This window comes from Ambystoma mexicanum, chromosome 13 (assembly GCF_040938575.1).
Source record: "Ambystoma mexicanum isolate Mex_15411 chromosome 13, UKY_AmexF1_1, whole genome shotgun sequence".
Lineage (NCBI taxonomy): Eukaryota > Metazoa > Chordata > Amphibia > Caudata > Ambystomatidae > Ambystoma > Ambystoma mexicanum.
The window spans coordinates 161634922-161644909 of record NC_090938.1 but is presented as its reverse complement, the minus strand read 5'-3'; positions in this window follow the sequence as shown (position 1 = coordinate 161644909).

Here is a 9988-nt window from a genome sequence, read left to right as displayed (position 1 = left end):
TTACCTCCTCTTAAAGGACCACAGTGGGTTCACTTGGTAGCAGGAGAGGATGGTTCTAAAAAAGACCCATCGATCAGTAGGCTTTTAAGATTTTCAGAACATCGGGTGTCCTTCGCTATATATGACGAGGAGCGTTAAAAGAATCCCAGAGTCCTACGTTCAAGGATCGTCTAGAGGAAGTAATGCAAACCCCAAAGCGGATATATAGGCGGTACATGGACAAGGTCTGTTAGAGGGAATGATTTAAACTCCTATCAGGGTATTTTAGGGGCAAGAGATAGCAGCGAAGAGCGTAAAGAGATATATGTTGAAGTCGACTAGTTTGACTGTGTATTTTGTGTATTGAAAAAGTGAAGTGTCGAAGAGCTTCAAAGATAGGCTGTGTTGAGTAGAGATCAAAGGTTAATATCTATCTTTTTAGTCATTGTCGGCGCCGACTGATATAGGCAGATTGGAGTAAATTGAGACGTAAAAGGCTTTGAGCAGTGACTGTTGGTGCGCGCTCATATTTGTTATTTTTCTGAAATATTTTTTGTGTAAAGCAACGGTAAGTATCGACAGTCAATTGAGACTCGTCATAATGGGGGGTGTTACTCCACTGATGCATCTTTGTAAGCAACTACCAAAACACGCACCCAAGATCAACAGTATAGTGCAGAATGGGTTAAGGGTACAGCAGATAAAATGTTTATGCCATGGCCGCAAGGGAGATCGCTGTCAAAAGCGGTTTTGCAACATCTGACCACATACTTGCATGCTGCGTACACAGGAAAGAAATTGAAAAAGAGGTTAGCTACTTTAGAGCTCTGGAAAATGAACAAGGAGGAACGAGAAGAATCGCCTCCTGAGGACTGGATGCTTAACCAGTGTAGGGAGGAAGGTGCTGAGCCTTCTGCTGCCCTTACCTCCCTCGAAGTAAATGGTGATAGTACAAAAGATGAAGGATTGTATCCATTAGGGGAACAAAATGCGGCAACAGGATATAGTTATCCGATACATGAACCGCCTGCTTATAGCAGTGATGAGAGCCTGGAGACAACTAAAGCAGAGTAGGATACCTTTAAGGTCTTGCAAGATAAAGAGGAGAAAAGTGAACAACCAAATGTGACCCTAGATATAGAACGGGAGATTAGGAGATGAAAGGAGAAAAAGACAAATCTGACGAGATAGCGCTCATACAGAACAAATGGATGTGTGACCAGATACTGCTCAAGCTTGATGGGAAAAATATTGAGGAAGTAAGGCAAGGGGAAGATCAAGATGAACAGGATAGAAAAGACAGGGAACGAGAGAAACGATTGAAAGAAAATGAGTACAAAAGGGACAGTAGACAAAGATGAGAGCAGATGTATCAGGAGGAGCAGCTAAGAAAGTAAGAAAGGACAGAGGAGCAACGAAATTATGACAACAGGCAGAGAGCAATTGAAGAACGAGACAGGTTAAAAAAGAAGAGAGTAGAGGAAGAAGAACAGAAATTATGAGAAAAAAGAATGCAAAGACGGAGGGACGAAGAGGTGCGTAGAGCAAACAATAGAAGGGAAGAGAAAAGACAGGAGGAGGAAAGGGTTCGATGGGAAGGGAAGAAACAGAGGGAATTAGGTGAAGAAATGGAGCGAGAAGGGAGACAGAGGGCATGCGATATTGATCGCATTCAGAAAGAGCTGATGGAACCGAGTCCAGTATTAGCATGGGACGACATAGAGGAGTTTCTCCCTTCACAAGGAGCTACGCCAGGACTGTCTAGGGTAAATCTAGATGGGAATTTTGAGATAGGAAGCATTGGAGATAGGATCGATAAAGCTTATCAGGAGATGTGGACAAAAGGTGAATCGGCAAGCAGGGGAAAAGTAGATGGATCTATAGTTGTTCAGTCACAAGACAAGGAAGGAAGCCCGTTTAGTCTTGAGAATAGAGCCTTGTCTTTAGACAGGCTGACTTTACACAGGGATGAGAAAGATGAAAGCCATACTAGCTGGGGACTGGATATGTCAGAAAACTTCCATGGGTAAGAGGGAAAAAGTGCATGGGGTCCTGAGGGGTGTTTACAGACATACAAGGAAGTGAGATGATCTTTTGTAGACCAACCTAAAGATAGGACACCAGACCCCATGGCGTACCCAGAGTGACCTAAAGGATGCTCGTATAGTGAGAGGGGGAATCACTACCGTATGTGAGCAGACAGTCATTGGTCATTGCCAGGTAGAAGGCAATCAGGAACCATTGTCCCCACTATCGATAGACAGACGATGGGAGACAATTGCGTATTTGGAGAACGGAGGGGGCAGACCGCAGTACATCCCCCAGCCCCAAATGGACAAGTATAATTTAAGATGATAACTCCCTACTTTAACAGCGTGTGCAGGAAAATGGATTTATGAGTTAGAAAAAATGACAGGAGGAAATACTCTAGCCATCTTGGGTAAAGGGCTGATGACATTTGGACGAGGTTACTCAAGTGTCACAGCACAGAACACAACTCATGATGGAGCGCCATTTAATATGCAGGGCAGAAGTTTGAAAAGCGCTCAGGGTACAGTATCCTGATACGTCAGACATGGGTGCAATTATGGCACGTAAAATTAAAGATGACGAAGATCTGCTTACTTCCATTCAAATATATTCAGGAATGGTGGACTTTGGGAACGAGGGGGCTGTGGGGGAAATCAGTGCCAATATTTTACCACACTCTGTGTCAGGGATTGCCAGAACATGTACAGAAACAGCTCAAATAATTAGTGGGAATGGAAGCCATGGGCAGAGATACAGTTGACTATTGCGCATCTTTGCCGACTGTTGCAAGAGAACAGAATTTCATTGTCCTGCTTTCAACTTAATGATTTTCTGACTTTCTAAAAACGTTTTTTTCCATTTGTGCCACTGCTGCCTGGCCTTCTAAGATGCCGGCACTGTTTTATTCCTTTGAGCAGCTTGCCTGTGCCTCACTCCCCCTCCTACTGGTTGCCTGTTCTTGAAAGGCCAATCACAGAAACCGGTAGGTGGGGAGCTGGACCAGCTGCATGAAGGCCCACAACGAAGGCCCCTGTCTGCTCCCTGTCCGCTTCAGATACGCTTCCCACCCCCCCCCCGGTCGGCTGTGATGCTGTGTGTACCTCGACCCCTTTTCTTTTCCTTGATGTCCTTCCCCCTCCCCTCAGCCCATGCTTCCAAGACTGATAGTGCCCCCTAATTAATTTTTGCATTTGAGTGCTGCTGCTGCCTTGCAACATGGGGCAGGCACCATGTAGTAGTACATTGTTTGACTTTCGCATTTGTGTGCTGCTGCCGCCCTGCAAGATGGGGTAGACACCATGTATTTGCCCATTGCTGTACTTTCGCACCTGTGTGTTGCTGCCGCCCTGCAACATGGGGTAGGCACCATGTATTTGCCCATTGTTTGACTCTCACATTTGTGTGCTGCTGCCGCCCTGCAACATGGGGTAGGCACCATGTATTTGCCTATTGTTTGACTCTCGCATTTGTGTGCTGCTGCACCCTTCAGCACGGAGTAGGCACCATGTATTTGCCCATTGCTGGACTTTCACATTTGCGTGCTGCTGCCGCCCTGCAACATGGGGTAAGCACCATGTATGTACCTATATTTTGACTTTCGCATTTGTGTGCTGCCGCCACTCTGCAACATGGAGTACGCACCATGTATTTGCCCATTGCTGGACTTTCGCACCTCTGTCCTGCTGCCACCCTGCAACATGGGGTAGGCACCATGTATCTGCCCTTTGCTGGACTTTTGCACCTGTGTCCTGCTGCCACCCTGGAACATGGCGTAGGCACCATGTATGTGCCTGTTGTTTGACTTTCGCATTTGTGTGCTGCTGCCACCCTGCAACATGGAGTAGGCACCATGTATTTATCCATTGCTGGAATTTTGCATCTGTGTTCTGCTGCTGTCGCCCTGCAACATGGGGTAGACACCATGTATTTGGAAATTGTTGGACTTTAGCATCTGTGTGCTGCTGCCGTCCTGCAACATGGAGTAGGCACCATGTATTTGCCTACTGATTTGACTTTCGCATCTGTGTGCTGCTGCTGACCTGCAACATGGGGTAGGCACCATGTATTTGCCCACTGATTTAACTTTTGCAACTGTGTGCTGCTGCCACCCGGCAACTTGGGGTAGGCACCATGTATTTGCCCATTGATTTGACTTTCGCATCTGTGTGCTGCTGCCGCCCTGCAACATGGGGTAGGCTACTTGTATTTGCCCATTGTTGGACTTTTGCATCTGTCAGCTGCTGCCGCCCTGCAGCATGGGATAGGCACCATGTAATTGCCCATTGATGTGACTTTGCATCTGTGTGTTGCTGCCGCCCTGCAACATGGGGTCAGGCTCAATGGATGTGATCACCATGTACTTCTCTTTTGCACTTTGCGTATGATGTATGTATTACTGTTGCATGTCCCACAATGCTGTAATTCACCTCTTCCACTTCCTTTCTGTAACCCGAAGCACTGAAACTAATCTGTTAAGCTTAAGCGCCTAGATACCTTAGTGTTTTGAATGCCATATAAATAAACAAACAAACAAACAAACAAAAACAAGAAGAAGGAAGATGCTAGAAAACTTGAGGAAGCAGAGCCAGTTAAGAAGAAATTGTCAAAGTATGCCATAGAAGGAGCAGTATTGACAAGCAGAGAGGGGCTGGGAACACAGCAAGTAGTGGGTATGTCGCAAGCAAATAATCAATGTCAATCGGATCAAGGAGGGAATAGGTACACACTACGAGGTAGAGGAATGGGTTTCAGAGGAATAGGCAGGTTCCAGAATAATCAAAGTGGCTTTCAAAATAACCAAGGCGGGTTCCAGAATGTGAAGAGTGATAATCAGAATATGCAAGGAGGGCAAATTAGAAGGTTCCCTTCTGTATGTTTGACATGCGGAATGACAAGGCACATTGCACGAACATGTGGGAGCCAAGGGAATGTACAGAACGGGAAATTCCTAAGAAGGGGGACAGCCTATCCTCCAGCATATAGTTCACAAAATAGAGATGGGTTAGCCCAAGATCAGGCACAAGGGCCGCAAATGCAACAGGCTTTGCATCAACAGCAAGCACCATTGCATCTGCACCAAGGGCAGTCACAGCACACACCTATACAGATTCAGCAGGGTGCAAGCCCGGTACATTCATTGACACCTAGAGTAGGGGGTGTCACTTTGATGGAGGAAGTCCTTTTACAGGCACGGAAATAAGCATGTACCCACAATAGGACCGCTCACAGGGTGACTTGATGTGTTCATATAACCATAGGAGGCAAATCTTTTTATTTTTTAGTAGACACTGGGGCAACTCGCTGTTATGCTTGAGCTAAAACATGGCACTGGTGCGCAGTGTATTCTGGGAGCACTCAGAGCCATGATGGATATTTACTTCATGCTGCAGTGAAAAGCTGTACTCATTTTGCTGAGAGCTAGATTCACGATGCTGAAGAAAACATGCTTTCCAAACCTGGTATGCACTCAAGGACATTTCTGCTGGGAAAGCTAGCTTTGTTATGTCTTGTTATGAGCTACGGGACTGTTTTCCGTGGTGCTTCTTTTTAGAGGAGGGAAGCACTTTGCTCCTTGAGGTTACTCTCGGTTGACCCAGCTGGCAACCAACGGCTGCTCATCAATGCGCAAGTGCATTGCCAGAAGGTTCGAGAAATTGCCACCCCTTTTTGAGGAGTGCATATATGCGGAACCCCTTAGCGGTCAGGTGAGACCTCAGCCGGAGGGAGGACGCTTTCGTCCGGCATACCTGTGGGCTGTTGTGCTCTCGGCCTGGCTGTCATTGGGGTCTTCCAGCCGCTTCTGGCGAGATGAGGGATCCAGTTACGCCCATGGTGATGTATTTTTTTTTTAACTCTCTGTTTCTTCTGTGATTTATTTCTATGTTATCACTTGTTGCTTCCAAGCTTTGAATAAATAGCCGTATAAGTGCTCATTATTTTCTAAGAGTGTGTGTGGTTGCAAGTTATTGCGTCTACCTGTGTTTAAAGTATTGGCTCTGTAATTGCACTGGTGATTAATGACTGTCCATGCACTCTGGACGAGCAAGACACTCGCTCTTGCATATGAGAGGGAAAATATCCGTTATCAGGAAATGCCATGAATGTGCAAGGCTTCTCAGGAGCTACAAGTAGAGTTCTTTTTACTGATTAATTACCAGTCTCCATAGGAGAGTGTGACATGTCTGTTCCATTATTGTATTCAAGGCAGACATCGGTTAATATTCTGGGGCGAGATTTAATGATAAAGTTAAATATGACAATTTTCTTCAATGACAAAGGCATAGTATGTTCCATGCCAGGGATACAGTATTTAAACATGGGCAAATGTATCATTGTGTTTACAGGGCAAATGGCTCTGCGAGGAATGTCATTAGAGCCAGAAGTGTTCCACTATGGGGTACGCATTTTGTTGACATGGTTACCCAGCTTAGTGGGAAAGACTGTGAGAATACCTGATGAGTTCTTGTTCAGGCCTCAGGTACCTATGGACGAAGATGGGGGAAAGATTATTCTCCTAGAGTTACAGGCAGCCATAGTGCGAGGGGATTTGGCCATGCTTGAAGGAACCAATGACGAGGGCAGGCCATGGAGAACAGTAATTGCCATTGGGGAAGGGTATATATTGACTGACGTCACTGACGGGGATATGTTTAAAGATGATCCGTCAGATGATGAAATAGTATTCGAGATGAGTATTACATATTAGATTAGGATAGAGAGCAGGGAAATCCCACCACTGAACTCCAGGAGTCGACTTCAAAACTGGCGTAGATACCATAGCTCTTCATAGACCAGTTGTATTTTGTGTAGTTTGATTTTAACTGTATAAATGATCACAGCTTGTTTGTTTTTTTGTAGTGAGGCAGCACCGTGCCTTTTTTTGATGAGGACATGGAAAAAGTGCCAACCTCTTTATGGACTACAGGCCCCTATGACATAGGCCTATTGAGGGGGGTGGGAGAAGTTAAGATTAATCTGAAACCAGGAGCAATTTCACATTGAGCAAGGCAGTACCCAATGTCTCGAGAGGCGGATGAGGGTATTTTTAAAATCATATCAGCCATGATGGAACAAGGCATCTTGGTGACTTCAGAGTCACTGTGTAATACTGCTGTGTACCCTGTGAAAAAATCAAAAGGCGGGTTGTGGAGATTAATTCAGGACATGAGAACAATCAACCAGATTGTAGAGGCAGAGTTTCCTCTAGTCCCGAATCCTGCAGCGATTTTATGTAGTATCCCCACAGAGGCATGATATTTCACGGTGATTGACTTGAAAAATGCCCTTTTCTCAATCCCGTTGCATAAGGACTCCCAAGATCTTATGACATTCACGTTTTGTCAGACTAAGCTGAAGAGTACTCATTTGCCCCAGGGGTACTGTGAGTCTCCATCAGTCTTTAATAGGGTCCTGCAGATGGAGCTAAGCAATATTGATTTGCCAAGTGTTGTGCTGTAGTATCTAGGTGACATTTTAGTGTGTAGCACAGCAGAGGATGAGTGCAGACAAGATCCGATTCAGTTAATGACTATCCTAGCAAACAACAGATGTAAAGTAGACAAAGAGAAATTCCAATATTGTCTGGAAGAGGTGTTGTACATAGGCCAGTTAATCTCGCATGAAGGAAAGAAAGTCACAACTGAAAGAGCCAGGGCGATTATGAAAACACTAAAACCACACACGATAAAGCAGGTGCAGCTGTTTCTGGATTGCGCAACTATGTTGGAGCATGGGTATTTGAATATAGTTTGTATACAAGACCCCTTCTGCAGGCTCTGAAGAAAGCCCAACTGAACAAGGAAAAGATAGAATGGACTAAGGAAATGCCGGAATGGTTTGAGGAATTGAAAAAAGCCATTTGTACAGCTCCAGTTTTAGGAATTTACAATTATTCTGAGGAGCTCTTTTTGTTTTCATACACAAATGGAACAGTTATGACAGCAGTGCTTACACAGAGGACCGTACTTTGGTAAAAACCTCTGGCATATTATAGTGGGATTCTAGATCCAGTTATGAGAGGACACTTTCCTTTGCGAACATTTTCTAGCAGCAGCCGTGTTCACTATTGAAAAGTCTACAAGCATTGTGATGGGATGTTTCATGACTTTATTTGTTGAGCATGCTTTATTTGCTTTTTTGGAGAAACCTAAGTGTACACTGATATCTCAGAGGGCCTCTGCATATGAGGTAGTTACACATAATCAAGCAATCAAAATAGACAGGTGTAAAATAGTGAACCCTGCCATGTTCATAGCCAAACCATTGGCAGCAGATGAGCAAGTGCATGATTGCTCTAACTACGAGGAATATTATGGTGAGATACCAAGGGTGAAGGAGAACACTCAGGCAGGGGGGGGGAGTTCTCTGTATTGACGGATCTTCAAAAATGTATCAAACTGATGTGGAAAGGCATTCATGTTCAGCTGTGGTAAGGCACTGAGCTAATGGGGAATTTGAAGTAGTAGCAAGTGCAAGACTATATCTCACTTTTTGGCACAAGCTGCAGTATTGGTGGTGCTTATTGTTGCGGTAGAGAAACAGGAAGGACAGGAAGTGACGGTGTACAGTGACTCCGCCTATGTGACATCAACCATGCATGCAGGGCTAGCATGTTGAAAAAGGAGGGTTCCCTCCAAGCGGACGGCACTCCAGTGCAACACGCTGCATTATTGGAAAGGCTTATCAAGGCACTACACCTCCCAGCAGCTACTGCAATAGTTAAATGTGCAGCACATACTAAGAGAACTGATTTTATCTCATGTGGGAATGAAACCGCAGATGAAGAGGCCAAAAGGGTTGTCTACTCACCTGATATTTCAAGTTTTGATACACCAAATGTGAAAGAAAAAGTGGTCAGAATTATGATTGTAAATGAAGGGTTTAATCATTTGTCTAGAACACAGTTGATGAAAGTTCAAGGCAGTTCTCCACAGGAAGAGAAAGAGCTATGGACATGGAGAGTGTGTTCATTATCCCCCCTCTCAAGCATTGTGTGTCATGCCCGCGCCGCTGGCACACGCATTGGCAACCATCATGGACTACGTGGTACTCATTTATCCTCCTATTACTCCTTGAACAACCCCTTTTCACGCATTGGTCTTTTATTTCCATTTGCTCAACTTTGGTTCTTTCTTATTTTATTCAATTAACTACATTTACCATAATGCACCTGGCTACAGTCCTCAATTCCTGGCTATTCTCATTTATTGTTATTGGGACCACAATCCCCAGAAGCCCTAGCGGCCAGTGCTACTTCCACCTGCTCAGGACCAGAGAGGGAGGAGGCAGATTTTCTTCAGGTGTGCTGCCCCAGTTGCTGTCAATTAGCCTGCCTCAGAACAGGGCAGGGCTGTATATAAGCAGCTGCCTGCAGGAGCACAGTGTCTTGCATCTTGAGATCTCCCTGCTCCTGTTTGCCTTGACCCGCTACTTTGTATGCTGTTCCTGTTGCTGCATTATCCTGTTCTGATCCAGTGCCCTTTCCGGGCTCCCTGTGTTGCAGCCGATCTCGCTCCGCTGCCTTCAACCTACAGCCCTTGTCCTCTGGGCGCCCTGTAGCCTGCCTCACTCCGGCTGCCTACGGTCCTTGTCCTCTGGGCTCCCTGCCCTGCAGCCTGCCTCACTCCAGCTGCCTACAGTCCTTGTTCTCTGGGCTCCCTGCCTACAGCCTGCCTCACTCCGGCTGCCTACAGTCTTTGTCCTCTTGACTCCCTACCTTGCAGCTTGCAACCCTCTTCTGTCTCCAAGCCCTTGTCCTCTGGGCTCCCTACCTTGCAGCCTGCACCTCATTGCTGCCTACAGCCCTTGTCCTCTGGGCTCCTTTCTTGTAGCCTGCTCCCTCCGCTGCCTACAGCCCGTGTCCCCTGGGCTCCTTCCTTGCAGCCTGTCTCTCTCTGCTGCCTGCAGCCCTTGTCCTCTGGGCTCCCTGCCTTGCGGTTTGCTACACTCCTCTGCCTTACAGCCAGTTTTACACTTAGCT